We start from the raw sequence: 27,631 nt of genomic DNA, 5'->3' as shown, positions 1-27,631 counted from the left end.
GGAATATAAATTTGTAAATAGCATACTGAAATAGCATGCTTTACTATTGGTCAAAGTTTGGAAAAGCTAACCTCTGAAAAGGTAAATGAAAAGAAAAAAAAATATGTGGAGGGAGTATGATACACCTTATGGTGCATAATACTCTTGCAATAATTTTAAAAATTATGAAAAAAATAAAAATAATATCATTGTTCATTATTTTTTCACTATATTAGAGATCACATATAATATATTTAAAATACGGTGTCACAATTTACCAAACGAACATTCTGAAATAGAAAATGTATGAGATCAAAACGAACATCCTGAAATAGAACATGTATGGAATTTAATTGATTGGAAGAAGTACTAATTTAAAATACGGGGTCACAATTTACACGGTTATCATACAAAGTTAATTAAACGAGCGAGATTTAGTGTTCAATAGCAATTTCTTCCTATCAAATCAACATACACGATGATTCACTATCATAATAACCAACTACGAAGTGTACAATATAAAGCAAGAAATGTAAAACTTGAAAAGGATTGTTACCTTATTGACATAGAGAAAATAAGAAGTATAGTGATCTACTTAATTGTCTTCTCATCATCCTTCAGTTCATACCTCCAGTAGTTCCTTCAAATAAAAAGAAAAAATATGATCTCCAATCCTCCATTGTCTTTCAAAAAATTATACAAGACAATGTACTCCGATCCGTCCGTGTCAATTAATTGTTGAAAGATTTTTAATTAAAGGTACACAAATGATTGAACTAGGAGTATATATATGAATATATCTAAGGAAAAAAGAAATTGTAGGCTTGTAGCATTTGTAAAGTTTGGAATCCGACATATGTTTGTCCGTTTGTATTGTAGTTTTAAACATAGGTAAAAATGTTAGCTTGTACGTATAATAAAAGTTAGCAAAAAATATGATAAGCTGTCAGGTAATTAAAACGATTCTTGTTACATCTTCTTACCTGCTCAAGCATTTGCTTTTTATGTTGTTTTTCTTTGTCCGCTCCACAAATTAACAGGGAAATCACCTTATGCAAAATGGTTCTATTTGCCAAGATTCCAATGATCGAACACATGACGAAGATAACTATAGCTGCCCATAAGGAATTGTGTTCTATCACAGTGTAGACGCCAGTCATAAACGCTAACAAGGTGGCATATAAGGACTGTGTCAATATAAACACACTTCTATCGACCAATACTTCAGCCATGACGTGTTTAGAAACCATAGACCATACCAGGCAGAAGAGGACTAACATGGAAGTACACATTGCATATGCATCTGCTAGTAAAAATACTAAGAAAGCTGCTTTCTTTGCAAGGAGGGCTTCTCCATTATTACTATTAATGCCACCAGGTAGAGTGAATCCTGCGGCAAATGTAATCGTTGCTAAAAGTGCCGCAATAACGGAGAGAGTGTTTCTCATTTGCTCCAGATTGGTCTCCGGTTGAATATATATTGTTGTTACGTATGGATTCACATTAATTTCCTTGCACATTGTCTCCTACAAGTATTTGTTTCAAATTCAATGATCATAAATAAATTTAAGAAATTATTGTCACTTCCGCTCAAATAATATCGTGATACTACAAGTGTAAAACTCTCTCAGATTGGTCTCTGGTAGAGTTTTTTTAAATGTTTACAAAAATAGACAGGAAATTATTTGGAGTAAAAATTGATTAGTTTCTCATTCGTGTGAAAAACGCGAATTGACCTTGACTAGTTTCATGTGGTTTACATGGAACCAACAATGATTGTTCTCTGTGTGAACCACATGAACTAGTCTCGACCAATTCGTTTTCTCACAAAAATAGAACCGGTCAAATTTTTTTTCCTACATGGTCGTCTCACAAGACAAGAGATTTGAATTTTAAAAAAAGGTTGAAAACGGACAGCCGAGTAAAGTTATGGTGGTTTAAACTTTTTTCAATAATACTTTTCCGTCCCGATTATTTGTTTATATTTATTTTTGACACAATTAAAGACAAACAAAAGAGGACCAAATTGAATATGTAGAATCAAATTGCTCATCAAAAGCATTTCTGAAATAGAAAGGTAAATAATTGACTAAGACACGGCAAAATAAAGTAGGTAAACAAATGAGAGGGACTAGGGAGGTATTTTTTTAAGGACATAACAATTAAAAATAGGAACGTATTTTAGCAATTCGGTTTCTTGCCCTAAAGTCTTGTGTTGTGTGTCAAAATATATGGATTCTACAGCACTTGATTCTCGAACGTAACTTAAAATGTTTATATAGTATGTAAGACGTCACCATCTTTTTGAAAATTTTATTCACGTTTTTAGCTATAAACTTTAAATTTTTGATCCAAAAATGTTAACCAAGTTTTTCCCTTGACAAATAAGTGAGATGGTTAAACATACCCAGTTAGCATATTCCCTGCAAAGTTCGGCAAGCAAATCCATGGAGGTACATTCATAATCAGGGGCGGCCCAAAGGGCGAGCGGTTCAGTTCTTCGAACCGGGGCCCAATGCGATGAGGGGCCCAAAAATTCTTGAGTCCAGTTAGTATTTATACAGTATCTTGGAAATTAAAGAGACTGTATCTATGCGCCTAAAACCTAACAAGGGCAACAACATGAATTTCATTAGCTTCCCTAGATTAATGACATTAATTACGTCAAGAGATATTATTTTGTTTTTTTGCCTTTTTTCTCTAATCTCCATCATTTTAAGAAGTTTTCGTACTATTATTCCAAAAAAATTCGCTCATTCTTATATTCAAGTAGTGCGAGCTTTTACTTTATAACATTTACATTTCGCTTTTAGTTTATGTTACGAAGTACGAAGTATATTTTTTCATTCTATTGTGCTTTAATTTATGAACTCTATACTCCAGAATCATATATTGGATTATTGGTATGGCTGTAATAGGCATACAACAAATCTGAAAAAATTAGAGTCGGGTTTTGTTGAAACCATTGCTCTAAATCAGGGATGAATCTCTTATTCTTCAATTGTTATATGGGTTGAAATCACATTATATTGTCATTTTGTGTGTATTTTACGCTACTTAAAAGTATGAATTTTGTTTGTATTAATGAATGGGTCAAAACATGGATTGAGTTAGGGCCTCAAATTTACATTTTGCACAGGGCCTCTCAAGTTCATTGGCCGCCCCTGTTCATAATGGTCTCGGACGGTACGATTAACCTGATTATCAGAGAGAAGTGCCTTAGCAAACTGCATATCTTTTCTCTTCAGTGCACAGTGCAACGGTGTTGCACCCAGATCATCGGTCGTATTCTTAAGCTTTGCAATCGACGGAATTTTGAGAAAATATAGGTAATCTTCATAAGTGGGTAGTTTTACATGGTGCAGAAGAGTGTCTTTCCCTTTGCGACAAACTCTATGTATGTCTTCACAGTTATGAATAAAGGCAAGAACGGCGTTGATCTCTTCTCTTTCACAAGCCTCCATCCAATCAAAGTCTTGTTTTTTTTTTATAAGAGAAGGGTTTGTCAACAAATTTATTAGCCAATCAATCTTTTCTTGTTTCGCATAGTCAAGGGCTGTCTTTCCTTGATCATCTCGCAAGCTGATGATCCACCAAAATTTTTCTAGCAACATTACGCCAATTTTCTCTGCATTCAAAATAGACTTATCTTAACTAAAAGAGTCAAATCAAACCAAGAAAAGTCAAAAGAAACACTCATGTCAATCTTAAACTGAGCAAGAAGCAAGGTAGATGAACCTTGTTTGTACATGTATTATCATAAAATTCTAGTTGCATTTATAGTTTTCCTTTGTTTACATGTAATACATTTTCAACTAGCAATTCTCCTTCAATATAAAATTAAAAACACGTACCTGGGTAGGCGGATAAATTATGAAGCACAGTTGTTCCGTCATTGCGACGAAGCATTTGGAAACGCGGCTCGTCAATTCTCATTATCTCATCCACAACTTGTTCGTACCCACATTTGACAGCGAGAAAGAAGGGGCTTTCACCTCTATTGTTGCAAATCTTACACAAGCCAGGATAGGTTAACAGCGTTTTTAGTGCAAGTTCTTGTGTTGACGTTGATTGTAAGGCGGAATGCAATGCTGTATTTCCATCTTTGTCCAAATAGCCACATTTTTTCAACAAACTCACTACATTATCTGTTTTTACAATTATTATAGAGTTAGATATATGATGAATCCAACATTTTCGGACTTCAAAAACCGCGAAAGTGGTAATTTAGCCCCATTACTTTGCCTAATTGTGAAATTAAACCCCTTAACTTTAGATTGTAGTGATTAGGCCAAGGTGAAATTAATTAAACCCCTTATCCAAAATTTCATGAAAAATTCAATATATCATATATAAAAACTGAAATTGATTATACTTGTTACAAAATATACAATTAAATTCAAAAATAAAATAAAAAACTAACAAATGAAATCATAATCTAAAATGAATTAACATCAATTAGAGAAGATTTTAAATTATTTTATAAAAAAAAATTAAATTTTATAAAAGAACTAAATATATTTCCTAAAATTACTAATAATTCTTTAAAAAATATACGGTATATATTTTTCTTTTTTGAAAAAAAAAAAACTGAATACTCTAAAAACATGTGTCTGATTTTAATTGTCTAAAGTTTTCCTAGGGAACAAAGAAATGTTATAATAAAAAAACGTTTTTTCTCAAAAAAATATAAAATAAAATAAAATGTTTCATTTTTTTTTAGAATTTAAAAACATAATTTTAGTTCCATTTAAAAAATCCGATCTTTTTTAAAAATAAAACATCACTAATTTCGGTTTTAACGGTATGAGAAAATGATTTTCTCATGAAATTTTGATATGGGGCTTAATTTCACATTTTGCAAAGTTAAGAGGCCTAATCACCTCAATTTAAACATAAGGGGTTGAATCTCACAATTAGACTCAATTAAGGGCCTAATTTACTACTTTCGCGAAACACTAGTTAAATTGACAATCTGTCTCTTTGTAGACGGACAATATCCGTATAAAGCTGTAGACGTATCGTGGCTCTCTCACAAAATGCATAAGCCTTCATTTCCATTTCATCGACATGACACGAAACCTACCTTGGCGTGCCCGGCCCGTGCCATTTTCTTCTTCTGGCAGGCGGCAGCACGAGTCACGACCCAACTCCATACGTAGAACTTTTACCCTTCTATTGTTGAAATTATATGATGTACCTCTTAATTCTGTACATTAGTCTACATCATGACCTTACTAATTAAGCAATATGGGCTTGTGGTGGGTTATTGCGATGGTTGTTACAGTAGGCAGTAGGAGGGAGTTTAAAGTTGGAAAACTTATTTTTAAAGCCCCGGCAGAAGGTGAGGTAGTGCCCGTCACCTGGCACCACTGACAACGCCCTCTAAAGAGGGGCGACAGCGAGGTCAGAGGACGAGGAAGAGGCAGCAAACGGGTTAGGAGCGGAGGGAAGGGGAAGTAAACCAGCAGAGGTAGTAGATTTGGTATAGGGACGAGGGTAATTTGTTTGACGGTGTTGAGCATAGTGGATAGAAGAGGGAAGGGACAAGGCAGAGATTGCAATATTGTGGATAATTTCAAAGTTAACAAGCTTCTCATGTAGGGCCTTGAACGAGATGACAGTATCACGAGCCAGAACTGCGACAATTACGGACTTATAAGTATTATAATCTAGGCCATGGATAACCTTGGCGATGATGTCTTCATCATCCATAGGTTTTCCCATGTGAGAGAGTTCGTCCGTGGTAGACTTAATGGCCTCCATATACTCACTTATTGTCTGAGTGGACTTAGTGATAGATTTGAGACGTTCTTTAACCTGCAAGATATGCCCCCGCGAAGGTGCGAAGGTATTAGCAAGAATCGTCCAAACCTCACGTGATGTCTTGGCACGCAAGATAAGAGGAGACGCAGCAGTGTCGAGTGTGCCAACAAGAGCACCACGAATCAATTTATCATGTCGAACCCAGGTTGTGTAAGCAGGATATGGAGTAGGTTTTGTGTCAGAAGTAAGAGTAGAAGGTGGAGGAGGGTGGGTTCCGTCAAGAAACTTGAATAAGTCATAGCCATCAAGAGTATTTTCGATTTGGAATTCCCAAGAACGGTAAGTAAGAGGGGTGAGTTTGATACAATTGGAGAGATTGAGGAGGATGAAGGGTGTTTTCAGATTAGCACGATTGGCCAAAGTCGAAATGCCGTTAGACATGACTGGGAAGAAGAGAGGGTATGCAGGAAAATTTATGAGAAAATTTTTCTTTATTTTCAATGTTTACTTTCAATTTATGTAGTTTACTTTCAATTTTTCTTTTTTTCAATGTTTCCTCATATTAAGGCCTTGTTTGTTTGTCTACTCAATTTATGAAAATTTTAAAATTCCATGAATTTTGATTTTTGGTGATTGTTTGATTACCTCATTTTTTGTAAAATGGGGGAGTTTCCAACTCTTACATGATCGGGGAATTCAACTATCTACCCCTCTCATGATTCATTGGAAACTCTTAGGAATTCAACTCCAACATGGGAACCAAACGTGTTGTTGCAATTCATGTGAATTTTAATGTAAGGATTAAAATCATGTGTTTTACAAATTAACACCCAAATTTAATTCCCGTATAAATCAAATGAGGCATTTGAGTTGTGCGGTCAAATTCCCCTATTTAGGAAGTTTTATTTAATCAAGAACTATTATCCGGCCTTCAATTTCTTTAAGGTAGTGTTTGGAAACGCGGAATTGATTTCGTTTTCATGATTTCAATTGTAGAAATCCAAATGTTTTAATTTAATTCCAAATCCAATTCCAAAATAGCGTTTGGGAAACCCATGGAATTGGAATTGGAATTGGACTTGGGCGAGACGGATATGGGTCGAGGTCATCAGATGTTTTATATTTGGAAAAAAAAAATTGTCACGAAAAATATTTGTGATCGGAAAAAATATTATAAATAAAAATATTACGATGAAATTTGAGTCACAAAATACAAAACATAAGAAGTGATGAAATTGAAATGAGTACTATATGCTAGGTATTTAAGAGCTCGAAATTTTAACTAGCTTGGAATTGATAAGGAATTGAGTCAATTCATATTCCAAATTCTGAGGGTTACCAAACACTTGAAATGTCTCAATTATGAAATTCAATTCCAATTCAAGGTTCCCAAACATACCATAAAAACGAAAATGCGTGTGCATTATAATTGAGATTAGTATTCTAACATATAGTCTCGAGTAGGAATGGCAACAGAATCCAGATCCTGCCTAGATCCTGAGATCCAGATCCTACGGAGCGGATATGGATCGTGATATTTAAGATCCAGTGGATAAGGATATGGATATGGATCGTATGGTCGAGATCTAGATCCTACCATTAGATCCATTTTTATTTCATTTTCTTAAAAAATAAGTTCAGTTAAACAAATAGTAAAATTATATGCTTTGTTCTTTTAATTTTTTTTCATAAATCAAACCGTGATTTTTTCTGATTAACATTTTTTGATTAAAAAAAGATATTTTGTTAGTGTTATTGTAATTTCATAAGACTTTATTTTTATATTTTTAGAACTTTAGCTTTATTATTAGTATCTAATAAAGGAAAATAGTATGTTACGCCGTAGTAAAATACAAAAATTAATTTTTTCATATTTTAAGAGTGACTTTTCTTTTATTATCAAAAGGATATGGATATATCCTGATCCAATCCAGAGATCCTGCGGATCCGGTATGAATATGGGAATTTCAGATCCTGTAAATATGGATCGGATTTGTATCTTATAGGATTCTATGCAGATCCTACCCATTGCCATCCCTAGTCCCGAGATCACTAAGAAAGTACAAGTAAATGTTCTCTCACTAATCCTTTTGCCTCGAACTTGCAATCTTATCGTAAGATTAGACAAGGAGGTTGCATGTTCCCCTACTGAATTTAGGACCTTCTTTGGGTAAGTCTATCATCGTCTTAGTAAATAGACAAAAGCAATTACTCTCTTGTAAATCAGTATCAAAATTAGCTATTGGTATTTGGTAGGGGTGAATATTTGAAGGCCAAACTATAAAGTTGGTAAAAAAAAAGTAGGGAGGAGTTGTCAAATTAGTGGAAAAAAAATGTAGAAATGGTGACAAATTGACCAAAAACGTTTTATTTTTAAATATTGTCTATTATTTCAGCTATACTTGATGAAATTACCTTGCCCAAGTAGTAAACTCGGAAAAATATTAAGTGTGTGAAGTGAAATTTAAAATGAACAAACATAACTCGAATTCGATCTAACTTTCTTTAAACCCATTCTCTAATTTTAATAATTCGACCAAAACAATAAAATTCGACATTCATTTTCAAGCCAGATCGGGCCTAATTTTGGGGCTCAATTTAGCCCAAACTCAGCCCAACGATATGAGTCAGCCAACGATCATCGAGCGCAACTGTTTTTAGGTTGATGGGACACCCAAAACCTGGAAAATGTTGGGTTTTCAATCACCTCTTCCTATTTGTTAGGTTTTCGGTTAGATGGTGTGAGTTGGTTCATTTCCATAAGGGCAGCTGGCCAATTTGTGACATTCTATCCACATTTTTTACCAATTTGATTATTTGATCAATATTTGAACACATCGTACGTGATATCTTAACATAGATATTAAAACCACAAAAGAAATATAGAGTATAAAGTTTGATATAAATTTTTAAAAGGATAAAAATCTAGATGCATGAGTTGGGAAAACTAGAGTAATGAACTAAAATGGCTTGAGTGTAGTGGAGCGCGGAAATGTCTCAAAACGGTGTAAATTGACAACGAATTGAGAGGTCCCGGGTTCGACTCCCCACAGGGGAGTGTTGCGGTTACCTGTCATATTAAGGGATGTCTTACCTGACACACGTGGTTTGCAAGGTATTGCATGGGCCGTCGTTAAAAAAAAAAAAAAGAAAAAAAAAAAAAAAAAAAGTAGTGACCTGTGTGATTGGTAAATAGGGTGGAGAAATCTAGATGGGAGAGAAGAGAAGTGGGACCGAGGGGAGACTTGAAGATGTTCTCAGCAACAAGATTGAACTCCTTCTTGAGCGCAAAGTAGATCGGGGTGTTGCCTTTATCATCAGCAATGGTCCAGCTTTCTTGTTCGGGATCCATTAACAATATCTCCATCACACATTCCTCATCCATCCCACCTGATTTCAAGGCAAGGTTCAACGGCGTCTCATTACCATACTGAGTCAAAGCTAACCACGGTTTGAAAAGATCCTCGTCATCCCACGACAATGATGCGTACATTTCTGTAACACACTTGATCAATGAGATGTTGGTACTGTAAGCCGTACGGTGAAGTAGCAGAGTATTTTTGTCTTGAAAGATTCGGTTCTTGAGGAGTTGTTTGATGATATTTGTGGGCAGAATATTCATAGCTTCCTTCATAAACTCCACCTTCTCATTCCGCGCGGCAATGTCAAAGATGGACCATTTATAGTTGGCTTTACGGAGGAAGTATTCCGGAGGTTCTATAGCCAACGCTTTTTTCAGAAACTCCACATCTCCCTCTTTAGCCGCTTTCTCCAACTGCCAATTCATGAGTTTGGAGATGCGGAATTTTTTGGGGGGTTTAGGTATATTCATAACTTCTCAAGTTGGATTGATTTATTTTTCAACTCTAATTTGTGTTTGATTCATACTCCCTACAACTCCTGCACACTATATATATTACTATGTCCACTTGCCCACTACTACCTCCCTATTCATTCATTTCCATTTTCATTTTCATTTTATTTTTAAAATATTATTTTAACGTACACTATAGATCGTCTACCCAAGTCATTTTTTATTTCTGGTCGTAATAAAAAAAATTATCTTCTATACACGGTAACCAATTTGTTTAAGCCATGAGCTGGATCAATTATGATGTATTATTGTACGAACTTTCTCTCCATTTTCTCTCACAATATATTTAAATAATAATTTCCTCATTCACACACATTTTCCTTTATTTTTATGCAAAAATTTAGAACCATTAAATGTTGTTTAAATGTGATCCGGACCGTTAATAAAAACTTGCCTCTCCATTTCTTTTTAGGAAATGGAGAGAAATTGGGCTCATTATTGTACTCCCTCCTATTCTTCATATTGTTTAGCGAACGCTTTTTTCAGAAACTCCACATCTCCGTCACTAGCCGCTATCTCCAACTGCGGATCCATCCTTGTGGTTGGGGTTTAAGGAGTTTAAGGCGTTTAGGGAGTTTAGGGAGTATTTTCAGAAACAATAGGTCTTGGTATAGATGGGTGGGCGAACAGATGGGTAAAGACCTCTAATAAAATGGATAGGAGGGGACAAGGTGGGACACCCCCCATGTGCTTCCCACTTTATGACAAATGGGTATTTTGTGAGGGAAAATGGTATCCGTCTATACGTATAAACGGATAGTGTCCGTCTATAATGAGAATTTGTGTTTCAGAAACTCAACTCTAAAGTTGGATTGATTTATTTGTCACCTACTCTTAATTTGATTCATACTCCTACAACTCCTGCACATTATTCATATTACTATGTCCACTCGCCCACTACTACCTCCCAATTCATTCAATTCAATTTCTTTTATTCTTTTAAATATTGTTTTTAACACTATTGGTCGTCTACCCAAGTCATTTTTTATTTATGGTCGTAATAAAAAATTATCTTCTTCTATACACGGTAAACAATTTGTTGTCCTTTGGTTTTGACACAAAGACCAAGAAAAGAGGAGAGAGTCAATTACTAAATGACTGACAAGTGGAACAAATTGATTGTGAATGATCAAATTACTCATGAAATGAATTCTTAAAATAGAAAGGACAACAATTAACTAAAACACCCCAAAGTGGAAAAGATAATAAATGACCGGGACAGAGGGAGTTTAATTGTATAACTAACTATATAAAACCATCTTTTTTTATGATGGTTTACAAAACGGAAAATATACATGTTGCTCTTAAGTTTGACATTTTGTCCGAAATGTTCAATTGTTTTATCCGGAAAAGTTTAAAAAGCCATAACTTGTGTTTATTTGCTCATAAAGTGATGATTTTTTTTACGACTTGATCATCTTTTCGAGAACTACGACTTGAAAATAAAAATTGTCGAGTTTGGAATTCGTGACCAAGTTATATGGTCATTCAATGTTTGTTTGGTCAAAAAAACTGACATACAAAAACTCCTAGCCACGGGATCAAAATTTCGACAATTTTTTCTTCAAATCGTAGTTCTCGGAAAAATAATTGATTTTTTCTTCAAATCGCAGTTCTCGGAAAGATAAACTCGTAAACACAAGTTATGGCCTCATAAAGTTTCCGGTTCAAAAAATTACATATTTAGGGTAAAATATCAAACATCGGAGACACCGCCCACCATTTCCCGTTTTCAAAAACATTATTCTCCCGGCAACTTGCTTGCATTTTTGTCAACTCTTCGCTTAATACAACTAACGTATATAATACGTCCACTTCCCTTTATTTTCTGTCAAGATTGAGCTACTTTTAGTACTTTTATAATACATCGACGATCATTACTCCAAACAAAAGATAATATATCTACCCTTTCTTGTAATTGTTTTTTTTTTCCTATGAAATTCTAGTCTATTAATAAGGAAACTAATATTTAGTAATATTCTTTCCTATTGTTTTTAGTAAATACTTATTCTCCAAGTTTATAATCTTGTAATAGTTGTACTTTCCTATTTCTCGTTAACCTAGCTAGACTCGTGTACTATAAATACATTGTATGTTGTTGTTAATAATATTAAGCTTTTGCACAATATTAAACGTTTCTCTTATATGGTATGAGCCTCCGATCAAACAAATCTCATCTCTAAAAATTTTTTCCTTTCTTTAATGGCTGGCCAAAGTTCCACGATTCCAAACTCTCACGAACCTAAAGTTTCGTTCCTCGTTCTCAATCTCTCTCAATGTGTCAAATTAACATCTCAAAACTATCGTTCTTAGTCCACCCAAATTGATGATTTTCTCATTGGATTTGATCTCTTCAAATATGTCAATGGAACGTATCCTTGTCCTTCGGCAACCGTCACTAACGCCGAGGCAAAGGAAGCCTCGAATCCTGCTCACTACACTTGGATTCGTCAAGACCGTCTTATCAAAGGTGCCCTCCTTGGCACGATTGATCCTTCGATCACTCCTCTCCTTCTTCAAGCAAAGACATCAAATGATGTTTGGCAGACTCTCGCACAAACGTATGGCAACCCGTCTCGTGGTCATATTCTTCAAGTTAAAGATCGTCTCAAGACAATCTCAAAGGGTGACAAATCTGTCACTTACTATATGCAAGCTCTCAAGACTTGCACTGATGAACTTGCTTATCTAGGTAAGCCCATGGATGCAGAGGATATCATCGCTCAGGTAATTGAAGGTCTTCATTATGAGACTTATAAACCGGTAATTGACGCGGTACGTGCTCGTGACACTCTTATTTCTTTTGATGATTTACATGAGAAACTGTTAAACCATGACTTTGTAGTTCGTAAAATCTGTAGCAGCAAGAATTTACGAAAGGGAAAGAATGCAGTAGCGAAATAAAAGGCAGAGATCAGATATACCGACAGAGGAAAGGTAGTGACACGGTGCGAAACCGCTGCCTTAAAAACTATTTCTCCGGTGCGACCGTGGTGGCGATCAGCGACGACCGGTAGTCCCCAAGGATTACACTACTGCTGCCTCACAAACTCGCCCACTCGAGTTTGCGAGACCTGGAACGATATTAATTAGCAATACCCAGAAATTTAGAGAGAGCAGAGAAGACGAGAGAAGAGAGTTTTTGTTTTTCTGTGTATAAAATGCTGTGAAGAGGTTCGAATTTATAGGTGAAATAGGTCAGTTGCAGGAGCCAGAAACCGACTCCTGAAACCCAGCCACAATCCGAGTTAGTGGGAGTAAGACTCTCCCCACTAACGATCGGTTAATGATTTGACCGACTTATTCAACTCAAAGAAACAAAAACACGGTCCAAAACAAAACTCGGATCCGGCCCAAAAAGATAGGCACACGGCCGCAGCGACAGCAAATCCCGAATCACGAATCCGGATCCGGATCACGGATCCGGATCCGGCCGGGCCGGAGCTCGGCACGGCACGCGCGCGCTGCGTGCGTGTGCGAGCCGAATTAAGCACCTCGCAAAGTCTCTACAAAAGACTCCCCATGACCACTAGTGATAAGGTAAGGGAAGGGGTGTTATATAAACCCATAAAACACCCACTTCCTCACCAATGTGGGACAAATGGAAACTAAGAAAAAGGCTCTCAAAGCCTCTATTTCCAACAATCCCCCACTAGAGGCGCCAGAGCCAGAGAAGAAGAATTCCTGGGTAAAGGAAGGTGGATACTTAGGAATCAATATCTTTCGATTTGAATTGACACTTTAGTGAAATGAGGAAACAACTTACTTACAACTAGAGAATATCTTGCGATTTGAATTCCTAGCTGAACTTCGGTCGATACCCCCCACTACACATATCATACCTTCAAATTAAGATCGTCCCGCGATTTCAGAGTGCAACGCGCTCTTTTAGAGCTTATGCGTTACCTTGGTACTAATAGGTGTGACCACAAGACTTCTCATAGTCTTAGGATCATTACACCTACGTAGGTGGCTCAAGTGCTTCTCAATAGCACTTATTACATGAGCCATTAAGGACCTAAGTCCAACCTAGTGTATAATTCATCAAGTGCGTCTCAAAAGCACCACCATAAAGGCTATGAATCATACTACGCCATAGGAATGGAAACTTTGGACCTAGTCAATCTCAACCTTGACTCAGGGACCTAAGCCCCATTCCCCTCGACGTATTAACGACTAATCTCTTAGTCAACCCCTTAGTAAAGGGATCACCAAGATTACTTTCGGACTTCACATAGTCCACAGTAATCACTCCATTCTCAAGGAGTTGTTTAACTGCAGCGTGCCTTATTCGCATGTGTCTCTTTTTCGAATTGTAGACACTATTCTTTGCAACGCCAATAGCAGCTTTCGAGTCACACAGCATGGAGACCGGTGTCAGCCGTCCTCCCCATACTGGTACATCAGCCAATAGGTTTTTCAGCCAACCAGCTTCTTGTCCTGCCAACTCAAGAGCTATGAACTCCGACTCCATGGTAGAGCGTGCAATACAAGTCTGTTTAGAAGACTTCCACGATATCGCACCTCCACCCATGGTGAAGACATAACCACTAGTAGAACAAATCTCATCGTTACCTGCAACCTAATTTGCATCACAATATCCTTCTAACACAGCAGGAAATTTACCATAATGCAAACACAGATCAACTGTTCCTCTTAGGTATTTTAGCAAACGACGAAGAGCATTCCAATTTTCATTACCAGGGTTATGTGTATAACGACTCAGTCTACTAACCGCATATGCAATATCTGGTCGAGTACAGTTTATAAGAAACATCACACTCCCTAGGATTTTAGCATACTTTTCCTGGGAAACACTGTTACCCAAGTTTTTACTCAAATGTACACTAGAATCATAGGGTGTTCTAGCAGGCACAACATCAAAGCAGTTAAACTTTTTCAACACCTTTTCAACATAATGAGATTGACTCAAGGAAATTCCATTGGAGTTTCGGATAACCTTATCCCCTAGGATAACATCAGCTTCTCCTAAGTCCTTCATCTCAAAGTGTGATGACAAAAATTCTTTGGTTTTAATTATCACATCTAAATTATTACCAAAAATAAGCATGTCATCCACATATAGGCATATTATAACACAATCAGATTCTATCACTTTGGAATAAACACATGAATCAGAATTGTTAATCATAAAGCCATTACTCATCAAAGTAGTGTTGAATTTCTCATACCACTGTTTAGGTGCTTGTTTCAGACCATAAAGTGACTTGTTCAGTTTACACACTTTATTCTCTTGACCCTTAACCACAAACCCTTCAGGTTGCGACATATAGATCTCTTCCTTTAGCTCACCATTCAAGAAAGCAGTTTTAACATCCATCTGATGTATAATAAGGTTATGAATAGCAGCTAAAGCGACAAGAGTTCTTATAGTCGAAATTTTGGTCACAGGAGAATAGGTATCAAAGTAATCAATGCCCTTCTTTTGTGTAAAGCCTCTAACTACAAGTCTAGCTTTGAACCTTTCTATTGTACCGTCAGGTCTCATTTTCTTTTTAAAGATCCATTTACTCGTAATGGGTTTACTACCTTTAGGTAAATCAGTCAACTCCCAAGTCTGATTAGAAACAATAGAATCAAGTTCACTTTTAATAGCATCTTTCCAAAAATTAGCATCAATGGATTTCATTGCCTCACTATAGGTTTTTGGGTCATCCTCTATTAAAAAAGCTGAAACAAACTCATCACTTGCACAAACAGAGTATCCATATTCAGATAAATGTGTTGTAACATAGTCACTATAATCCTTTGGACATCTAGGTCTTTTACTCCTCCTAGGTTCAACAGCATGATCAATAGGAGTGCTACTACAACTAGCATGTGAAGACATATCAATAGATGCAACAGGTAATGAAGTAGATGAAACAACATTTTTCTGAAAAGGAAAAACATGCTCAAAAAATTCGGCATCTCTAGCCTCAGATATAGAACGGTCACTCAAAGACATAAATCTATAAGCAGAGCTATTTTGAGCATAACCTATAAAAACACAGTCATAGGTCTTAGGTCCAACGGTAGGTCTCCTAAAGTCAGGTAAACCCACTTTAGCCAAACACCCCCACACTCTAAGGTAACTTAGGTTAGGAGGATAGCCCTTCCAAATCTCGTAGGGTGTCTTGTCAATTTTCTTATGAGGTACACGGTTAAGAATGTGACAAGCAGAATTATTGCTTCCCCCCACATATCGTCAGACAGGCCAGAACTTAAAAGCATAGCATTCATCATCTATTTTAAGGTCCTATTTTTACGTTTAGCTACACCATTGGATTGGGGTAAGTAAAGTGGACTAGTCTCATGTATTAAACCGTTTGCAGCACAAAAGTCCGCTAAATAACTGGATTTATACTCACCACCTCTATCAGACCTTACCCTTTTAATCTTCCTGTCGAATTGATTTTCGACCTCATTTTTAAAGTTTATAAACGATTGTTCTGCTTCATCTTTAGTCTTAAGCAAATAAACTCGGGTGTACCTCGAACAGTCGTCTATAAAAGTCACATAATAATTCTTGCCACCTCTACTTGCAACATTTTTGAAGTCAGCTAGGTCGGTGTGAATTAACTCAAGAAGACTCGTAGTCCTAGTTGTCACAGGTTTACTAGGTTTCTTTGTGAATTTAGCCTCAACACAGCTACCACATTTAGAGAATTCTTGACTCGACAAACTTGGAATTAAACTCATGGTTCTAAGTTTTTTAATGTAGTCGATATTCACATGACCTAATCTACCATGCCAAACATCAATAGACTCAGCGATATAAGCAGAAGTAGATGCAATATTATTAAAAACAGAATCAGTGTTCAAGATACAAAAAGACCCCAGGACAGATAACCCTTGCCCACAAATTCCCCATTGCGCGACATTATAACCTTGTCAGCCTCAAAAACAAGTTTCATGCCGACTTTGTTTAACAAGGCACCGAGACACGAGGTTTCGACGCAATGTAGGTACAAATAAAACATTATTAAGGGCAAGTGTTTTCCCCGAGGTGAGTTTGAGAAAGATCTTGCCTTTGCTCGTGATCTTTGCAATTTTGAAGAATTACCCATGTAGACGCATTCCCCATCAGCTATCTCCTCGAACTCAGCAAATAACCCCTTATCAGCACAGAGGTGTCTGGAAGCGCCAGTATCCAAGACCCATTCAGCAGCATTACCCACCAGATTAGCTTCAACAACCACAGCAGCAATGACATCATCAGTCACAAGGCATTGGCTTCACTTCAGCGATCTTCTTATCATTGCATTGGTAGGCTTTGTGACCTGGTTTCCCACAAACATAGCAAACCAAGGGACCCTTAGGCTTCTGAATCTTTGCAACCGGCTTGGTGTACTTCCCTGGATCAGACTTCTTTCCTTTACCCTTACCCTGACCAACCTTGGCCTTACCCTTACCCTTGAACTTTTCAGCAGCATTTGACGGACCACCAGACTCAACCAAATTAGCTTTGACAGCAGCAACAGATGCATTCACAGACTGGTAAACAGCAGGGTTGTCTTTGAGGCGATTTGCCTCTTCGGTCCTCATATGACTGATAAGTTCCATAAGGGACATGTCTTTCTTTTTGTGTTTTAGCTGATTTCTATACTCAGACCAGGAGGGAGGGAATTTTTCCAACAGCACATTTGCAACAAAAAGGTCGTCTAATTTCATGCCCTCACTAACAATACCAGCACACAAATTTTCATAGACATGAACCTGTTCCATAATAGACTTCCCATCCACTATCTTAAATTGCAGCCACTTACCCACAACATATTTCTTTTTCCCAGCGTCATCAGTCCCATATTTTTTCAGTAAGGACTCCCAAATGACTTTAGCCGATTTATTGTCAGCAAATAAATCGAACAATGGGTTAACCATGTTATTAAGTATGTGACACCTAGCAGTTTTGTTGTCCTTAACAAATTTAGCAATATCCTCTTCATTGGACTTAACATCTTTAGAGGGAGGAGGGGTAGTCTCAGCATCAGACGGAACAATAGGTTTTGGTGGGTCATTAAACAAAACATAATCAATTTCCAACTGCTCAAAAAACATCAACAGTTTCTGGGACCAACGTTTATAATTCTGACCATCTAATTGCTCAATTTTCGAAATATCAGGTACAATTTTCGAAATGACAGACATGGCTACTGCACTAAATTAAATAGTTTTTAAATTGTAGTTCGTAAAATCTGTAGCAGCAAGAATTTACGAAAGGGAAAGAATGCAGTAGCTAAATAAAAGGCAGAGATCAGATATACCGACAGAGGAAAGGTAGTGACACGGTGCGAAACCGCTGCCTTAAAAACTATTTCTCCGGTGCGACCGTGGTGGCGATCAGCGACGACCGGTAGTCCCCAAGGATTACACTACTGCTGCCTCACAAACTCGCCCACTCCAGTTTGCGAGACCTGGAACGATATTAATTAGCAATACCCAGAAATTTAGAGAGAGCAGAGAAGACGAGAGAAGAGAGTTTTTGTTTTTCTGTGTATAAAATGCTGTGAAGAGGTTCGAATCCGGCCCAAAAAGATAGGCACAGCCCGCCGCAGGCGATTGCCAAATCCCGGATCCCGGATCCGGGCCGGGCCGGGCTCGGGCACGGGCACGCGCGCGCGCGTGTGCGAGCTGAATTAAGCACCTCGCAAAGTCTCTACAAAAGACTCCCCATGACCACTAGTGATAAGGTAAGGGAAGGGGTGTTATATAAACCCATAAAACACCCACTTCCTCACCAATGTGGGACAAATGGAAACTAAGAAAAAGGCTCTCAAAGCCTCTATTTCCAACAGACTTAACCTATAAGCCTAGCCCTTCTCCACCCGACTTACCCACCTCTGTCCATTACGCCCAAGCTTCGTACTCTCGCAAATACAACAAACCCAACACCTCAAATGGCTCCCCTGGTATCCTCACTACTACAAATCCAGGCAACTACAACGCCCCTTTAACAACGATTATTCACGAAAATCACAATAGACGTTGTAGAATGTATGGCGCGAATTTTACTAAAATCAATTACAACGGGTATGGTTATAAAAACCGTTGTTATAAGTTTTAACAACGGGTCACACATGCACAACCGTTGTTAATAATTTGGCGCAAAATTGGCGCAAAGTTAGTGAAAAGTAATCACAACGGTTATTGTTGAAACCCGTTGTTAAAACTTATTTAACAACGGGTCTTTTTTGCAACCGTTGTTAAAACATATTTCACAACGGTTGTTGTTTAATAACCGTTGTCAATACCTTCCATACTATAAACCACACAAACAGAAGTCTGCTGCAGCCACAAAACACAACCCTTAATACACAAACACAAACACAGCAGACAAACAAACACAAAACACATACTCACTCTCTTTCTCTCTTTCTCTATTTCTCTCTTTCTCATCGTCGCTTTATCTTCTCGCCGTCACTGTGATTTCATCGTCTATTACGTTCTGTATTTATCAGGTAAATCTGGCCGTCACTGTTAGTTTCATCGTCATTATTTTCTTTTTCTATTTATTTCTTTTGCATGTATGTGTTTTTATCGACCATTATGTTATTTGTTTAAGTATTGTTCGCATAATTAGTTACTAAAACAATGAAGAAGCAAGATGAAGAAGTAAGATAAACATAATTAATATATATATATATATTTATAAATACATAAATTAAAAAAAAAAATTACATATGTAAAAATGCAATTCTTATATTTTCATGGAGGATCTTATTGTGCTCTATCGTATCCGTCCTCTCCTCCTTGGCTATTTGGAGGTTCCGTTCAGCAGTTGCTATATCGTCATATAGCCGCAATCGCTTTGCTCCGTCAAGCCATTTTCTTTGGCGTGCTTCAGTGCGGATCGAGCTTCCGCAAGGTAGCTCCTGAAACTTTCCTCAATATGGAGGAACCGGCGGATGAAGTTGTTGTTGTTCTCGATCATGGTAAAAGTCTTTAGGATGAAATCATTCATTTTGTTAGAGTTTTTTGAGTTTGATTTGAAAGATTAAGTAGAGTTTGTTTTAACAGTTAGAGTTTGGAGATGAATATATGAGATAATGGAAATGTTAGTTGAGATATGCAATGTATTTATACTAAGCAATGTGTGGGTTGAGTTAATTGCTTTTTAATTAATATATATGTTAGGAAGTTGTGCCATAATAATCATCATCATATCTCTCAATAATGCTGCTTCAAATCCTATTACTAACCCTTCTCATTCCATATTATCCGTTCATATGTACAGTGATGTCAGTAATAATGCATGCATCGGAATTCTAACAGGCCGTAATTATGCATGCATCTAGTAATATTTAATTTAATTTTTTTTTATTTTTTAAGAACAAACAACAACGGTTATTGAGAAACAACCCGTTGTCTTTAGTTATAACAACGGTTTTGTATATTACAACCCGTTGTTATAACTTTCCCCCCAAAATTGAGTCACACTTTCCACAACGGGTTTTTATACTTAAAACCGTTGTTAATAGTTTTAACAACGGTTTCGTTAAGTAAACCAACCGTTGTTAAAACCTTCTACAACGGCCGCTTTAACAACGTCCGCTTTTTTATATAACAACGGTTTTTGACCGTTGTTATAGCCTGTATCTGTAGTAGTGCCTACCACGACCCCCAGTCCTGCATATCCCTCGTCCCCTGCCTACCCTGCTCAGTCTCACTCCGAATTCTCCACCTCTACCACTTCTTTCAAAGGTCGATGCCAATGGTGCAAAAACATTGGTCACTATGTCGATGTTTGCAGGGATTTCAAAAAACTCTTCCCCAATGTCCAAATTCCCCCATTCCTTCGTCGCTCTAACTCTCACCCACAAGCTCACACCGTCACTACTAATAACCCACCCAACCCGCACTCGTATCTGCTTGACAGTGGTGCCACCCACCATATTACCAGTGATCTCAACACTCTTGCTCTTCACAATCCGTATGATGGGGTCGATGATCTAATAATTGGAGACGACTCATCTCTCGCTATTCAAAATATAGGTTCTTTCTCCTACTCTAACTCTTCTATTTCCTTACACTTTAACGATGTACTTCATGTTCCAAATATTTCTCGCAATATCATCTCCATTTCCAAGCTATGTCACGATAATAATGTCGTAGCTATCTCCTTACCATCTTCTTGTCTTGTGAAGGATCTCAAGACCGGAACCATTCTCCTACAGGGCACTAAACGAGATGGTCTCTTTGAGTGGTGTCCGCTTCCTCCTTCTCCTCAAGCCTGCCCCAAGTCTTCTCCTGCCCAATTCCGTTTGGCATCACCTATTAGGCCATCCCAACTCCAAAGTCCTTAGTCTTATTAGTTCTATAGGAAATTTTTCCTTTAAGTCTTCTATGTCAAATTGTCAAGCTTGTGATATTAATAAGAGTCATAAACTCCCCTTTTCTATTTCGTCTTTTACTACTACTGCACCATTGCAATTAATTTTCTCGGATGTATGGACATCTCCCGTTCTCTCGTATGATAAATTCAAATATTATGTTATCTTTGTGGATCATTTTACAAAATATATTTGGTTGTATCCCTTGCAAAAGAAGTCTGACACACATGCTACCTTTGTTCGTTTTCGTGCCTTAGTCAAAAAAAAATTTTAATACTCCAATTATTCAAGTATTTTCTGATAATGGTGGCGAATATCTCAAACTTACCCCAACTCTAAGTTCGGATGGTATTTCAAATCTCACCTCGCATCCTCATACTCCGGAGCACAATGGCTATGCCGAACGACGACATCGCCACATCGTCGAAACTGGCCTTACTCTTCTTACTCACGGCAATCTCCCTACTACCTTCTGGCCTCATGCTTTCACGACCGCTACCTATCTCATAAATCGTATGCCTACTCCCACTCTCAATAATGACTCTCCCTACTTCAAACTCTTTAAAATCCAACCCAATTACTCGAAACTTAGGAGCTTTGGGTGCTTATGCTACCCATGGCTTCGACCATACACTCCACATAAACTTGCCCCACGGTCCATCCTTGCGTTTTTGTAGGCTACTCTCCGTCTCAAAGTTCTTATCATTGCTATGACCCCGTCTCTAAACGTCTCTATACATCCCGTCATGTCAAGTTTATTGAAACTACCTTCCCTTACACCTCTTTAATCTCATTTGTCTCTCCCGCCTTACCCACACCTGATACTTGGTGTGATGTTTCCCTTCCCCTGCTGATATCCTCTGCTCCATCTCCTACTGTCGAGACTGCCATCCCTGCCTCTCCTTTCTCTCCTCAGTCCCCTGACCAGCCCATCCCCTCCCCCGTCACTGATAGAACTGTTGGGAAATGTGTCCTCAACAATAGTGCGATCACATGATTTTAATATCATTATTAAATCTCATATATAGAATACGTAAGGGATGATTCATTATATAGTCAACTGATCAACATAAATCGGTAACGATTGGCTTGCTAGAGTTTGGCGTTACTGTCGTGGGACGGTGGTGATCAGTTGATCCCTTAAGGTCACACCTAAAGGATGATGCCCTTATCCGTAAAGTTGATTGATTGTATAACGATACAAGTTAATCAATTCCTTAAAATTGAACAATTCAATTTGTGAGAGAATATTGATATCTTATTTTAATGGGATTAAATAAGATTTATTTTAGTAATAAAATGCTTTATTACTAAAATTGTTTATTGTTTGAGAAATAATAAAGATAAGAATGAATGGTTGTTATAATTACAAGATATTGTGAATTATAATTATTTGACCCATTTTATTTATGTCATCAAGTATCACTAATCAATTTGTTGAATGTAATTTAATTAATTCGTAAAATGGTATTTATGAGATAAATATGCATTAAATTAATTAATAACATGTAATATATTACATGAGACATATTGTGTGACAAATGACAAATTGACAAAATAAAATAGTAGTCCATATTATGGAGGATGGACCGAATGGAAGGAGTTGTGATGGTGTAAGATTGATTTATTTTATGATAAATAATCATAGGCATTGCTTTTGTAGCCTTACACCTATCCTACTTTGTCTTACACACCTACACATTGTGAAGACAAAAGAAAGGAAAAGATGCTTTCCTTGTCTCCTTCCCACCGGTGGCATGCATTAGAAATTAGAACTTTTGTTCTCATTTTTAATTACTAATTCATTCTCTTAAATGCATGAAAAAGCTACACATGCATTCTTCTCTCTATCTTCATCATCTTTCTCAAAAACTTGAGATTTTTGATTCTAATTGTTCCAAAAGATTACTAAAATTATTAATGTAATATATGAGTGTTAGTAATCAATTTTAAGGTAAACTACTAAACTAATATCTAGTTAATATTATTTAGTGGGGATATGGGATAGTCTTGGGTTCAATCAAGAGGAGAATCTCTACTTTGGGATTTTTGAATGTTCATCCTTATATATGGATAGCTCAAGAACTAACAAGAAGGAGATCTTGTTGGTGCCCATTTGACCGAAATTTATTTGGTGAGAAATTGATTTTCTTATCTTTTTGTTTTAGTTTGCATGCATAAGATCTAGTTTTAATTTTATGACTAAATTAAAATGATACATATATGAATATGTTAAGAAATGAGATATGATATCTAACAAGCGGTATCATGAGCACAAGGTTGTTTGCATGCAAATCGGTTATTGTTTTTCCGAGTTATTTGATTAACAAACAAAACTTGTAAATTTGTGATATTATGATATATCACGAAAATAATTTTTGCATGTTAAATTTTCTGATCCTAAAATGTATTTAGGATATTTTGGTTAATTTATGGATTTTATTGTTCATTTTATATAATATTGGCATTAAAATGTGATTTTTATGATAAAAATGTCAATTTTGGACGAAAATTAGATAAACTTCGAATTTTCCAGTGGTTTTTGGATATGTTTTCAAATATATTATTTTTAGTTGATCTGGAAATTTTCATAATTTTATGAGTTCTTATGCTCGAAATATGGATTTTTCATGTTAAAAATCGAATTTAAATAACAAAATAGGTTAATATGAGAAATATTTCGAATCTAGTCATAGAAATTTAGTATGTTGTCACATGCAATTTTATAAGATGTGTGTAAAATAATAGGCTATAATGAAGTCTTCATGCATGATTTATGGATTTTTGATGAATAATAGCATAAATAGTGACTTAATTAGTGAATAATTGCTAAAACATACTTCATGACTAAGGAAAAGCTTCACATGTTGCATTTTATTATTTTTTTCAGATCTAATATTGAAAAGTTGATGAATATAATTTTTCTCATGTTTTTATGATTATTTTGTTAAAAACCGATTAACCGCAACATTGTTTTTCCGGATAAATTTCGAAATTTTTAACCTATGTTTTTTTAACATTATGAGTGTCATGGTATTTTTTCCAGAATGTTCACAAGTTTTAAATTTCAAATTTTGAATTTATTTGAAATTTTGTGATTTATTTGAAGTTTATAGTTTTTTATTGTTATTTTAAGTCCATTAATGAACAATTTTAGAAATATGAGTTAATTATGGTCAAGTAATAAGTGAAGACTAATTTTGAGTCCTAAGAGGTTAGGGTAATTAACTTGTGCATAAATATGAATTTATGTAATTTTAGTGATTATAAAACGTTGAATCACGCAAATCCGTAAAAACCGTGTAATATACGATATTGGCTCCTTAAAGGCGATTTAGCATAAAATTGGGTATATTCATACATATTATAATGCTGCATTTTTTTTATGATTGTCATAATTTTATTTTATGTAATTTTTGAATTATGTAATTTTACTTAGTATGGCCTTAGTTTTTAATTGATATTACCCGAAATGTATGGGAATATCGATTCGGTTGTAATTTATTGTGATCTCGTATCACAGTTTTGTAATTTAATAGATTTATTTTATTATAGTTACAAATGTATAATAGGAAATTATGTAATTTGCTATGTAATTTATTTTATTCCGGAGTTCCCAAAGATGGATTTCTTCAAGATGGCGATACATAAAGACGGTGTTACCTCAAGATGCGTGTCACAACCGAAGTTCAAGGGACCAATGGAGTTGGTTTCCGAATATGTAATAGTTTAATAGTTTTTTTTTTCTATTTTAGGAAGGCCATACTAGGATTTATTTTATGTTTGCATTTTATTTATATGTCACATGCATCGCTAAATCGCCATAACTAAAACATGCATCTTCTTTCATCGAGTTTATCGACCATGTCAATTAGAATTATCGAAGTTCACCGCTTTAGTTCACTTAAACGTGATAGATAATAAATTGGCATGACCTCTCGCTAAAACAATTAATTGAGACATAGCCTTACCAAATAGTAGAAACCATGAAAACCTATTTCGCGAGGGAGTGCACTCGGCCCTACCGGGGTACAAACCTTGTTACGTAGGGGAAGTGGGTGATAAATGTCTATCCACCGAGTTCATATTGATGAGGGTTTCATCGGCCATACCGTTCCCAAGTTGACGTGGATTTGGATCATGGACACATTTATTCGAAATTTGGATTGAACTCAACAAAAGTTTTTCGATAAGGGTTTCATCGGCCATACCGTGCCCTTGTCGGATGTGTTGTGGGCTATAGATAATTATTAGAGTAATTTTATCGACCAAGAGTTCTAAAAGTAGAATCGATTAAAGCGTTAATCCACCGAGTTATATTGATAAGGGTTTCATCGGCCATACCGTGCCCAAGTTAATATGAATTTGGATATTGGAATCATTTATCATAGTTGGGTAGAGGTGACTATGTAAATGCTTTGCTTGTTATTATATTTACAAGTGTTTATAAAACGATAAATGTTAAGTTTTCCACTATTCCGTTATTATATGGTTCTATTTCTTTACCACAATTCATATACGATATCATTTCGATTTTTCAAAATCTCCATTAAAACATCGTAACTAAAGACAAAATATGAATTTGCTTCTAAAACCTCAAATGAACCATTGCTAAGGATCTCTTGTAAAGAGTATAGATTAAAGTTATTCATTATCAAACAGGTTTTTGATTCTTGACTAACACATCTACTTACAATGGATTGTTTTTCATATACTTAATTGAATTAAGTACCTTGAAGCGATAAATTATTTTGGTAATTAGTTTTGTCAAGAATTCGTAATTCACTACAAGAAAACCTGAAACAGGCGACCGAAATTTGGCGACTGAAAGAAGTAGTCGCCAAATTGACGACTGATTTTCAAATTGGCGACTGAAATTAGTCGCCAATATGGCGACTGACTTTTTCAAAAAAGGAATCAAACGTGGCGACCGAAATTTTGGATTTGGCGACTGAATTATGGGTAGTCGCCAATTTGGCGACTGAATTTCAGTCGCCAAATTGACAATCAGTCGCTAAAATAGGGAATCTACGTGGCGACTGACTTTTTGAATTTGGCGACTGAAATTAGGTTTGTCGCCAAATTTGGCGACTGATTTTCAGTCGCCAAATGTAAAAATTCAGTCGCCAAATTTTTTATTACTTTCAGCCCCCTCTCTCCTACTTTACTCTTTGCGAAAAAAAAGGGAACGAGCGAGCGATTTGGCGAACGACGACACCAACCAACAACACCACACAACCACCCTTCCACCACCATTTCCACCGCCATTTCCACCGCCACATCCACCCTCTTTAATTAGGTTAGTTGTTTTTGTTTAATTTCAGTTTATTTAGTTTAATTTGTTAGATTAATTTATAGTTAGTTTGATTAATTTGTTGTTAGTTGGTTAGATTTATTTGTAGTTAGTATGTTTGATTAATTTGTAGTTAGATTTAGTTTAATTTGTAGTTAGATTTAGTTTAATTTGTGTTTGAATTAAAAGGGAATGATTAAGGGGGTTTTTGTCTAGGTTTAGGGTTATGGGTGGGGGTGGTTCGGTGTGTGGCGGTCGGCCGGCGGTCGGCCGTGGTGGGCGTGGTTGGGGTGGGTCGTGGGGTGGTGTTTGGTGTTGGTAGTTAAGTGAAACCGTATCATTATCATTAGTATTAAGGTAAGTGGAACCGTCTTAATTAATATTATTATTATTATTATTACTAAGTTAAGTGAAACCGTCGTATTATTATTAATATTAAGCTAAGTGAAACCGTCTTTTGCATTAATGGAATTAGCTAAGTGGAACCGTGTTTTGGATTAAGAGAAATTAGCTATTAGCTAAGTAGAACCTTCTTTAGGACTTGATTTTGATAAATTTAGTTTGATAATTCATGTTATTGATGAATTGAGGTAGAATAACCTTGTTATTTTTGTTTTTCTTTTCTCTTTTCGGGGTTGTCACATGTTTGCTAGGCACCACCGCACGCGGTAGTGTTGCTTCTTGTTTTCTTTTTATTTTTGCTTTTACTTGATTAGGTAACCTCCTCTTACCATTTACCTTTTAAATTTACTAATTTTAGTTCAAATTATGTTACGGACTTTAGGATAGAAGCCTTTATTATGTGGTTGAATTGGGCTATTGATTGACTTAATTAATTTAGTACTTGATTGTGTTGTTGTTTGATTTGATGTTGACTTAGTACCCGTTCAAGAATTACTCATTAGGAGTAATTCTTGAATAGTCCCCATTTTGGGACTGTCTTTGTACGTTTCAAGTCATTTAGGTAGTAAACACGTACTTGTGATTTATTAATGAGGAATGAGTTTGGTGGCGATCCCTTTAATGTTCTCCGAATACATGTATATGTGTATTTGGAGAACTGAAGGGAATTGCTGCCGAATTTTTTCCTCATTAATAAATTACAAGTGTGTTTGCTAGTGACTTGAAACGTACATTGACGGGTTTAGGTTGGAGTGATAAGGACCCCATTCGAAGATGGATTACTTATTGACAATATTTATATATTGTTTTCATATGTTTATTGTATAATGTGAAGTATAATGTTTAAATTTTGTATGTAATATTATTGCACAAATAACATTATACCTCCAGTGGTATAATAGCATCATACAACCAAGTTATAACTTATCGAGCGTATGTGTAATTTTGTTGAGCTTTCTTAAAATTATTTTTTTTTTATGTTGA

The 27,631-nt window shown here is 36.1% G+C and overlaps 1 pseudogene; it reads right to left on the bottom strand.

Moving 5' to 3' along the window:
• Positions 1-534: 534 nt before the first annotated feature.
• The window catches only part of LOC141656014 (uncharacterized), a 61,384-nt pseudogene continuing 34,287 nt past the window's right edge, over positions 535-27,631 (bottom strand).

Source organism: Silene latifolia, chromosome 5, assembly GCF_048544455.1.
Source record: "Silene latifolia isolate original U9 population chromosome 5, ASM4854445v1, whole genome shotgun sequence".
Lineage (NCBI taxonomy): Eukaryota > Viridiplantae > Streptophyta > Magnoliopsida > Caryophyllales > Caryophyllaceae > Silene > Silene latifolia.
The sequence above is the reverse complement of the archived record's forward strand: the minus strand, read 5'-3'. Positions and strand labels throughout refer to the sequence as shown.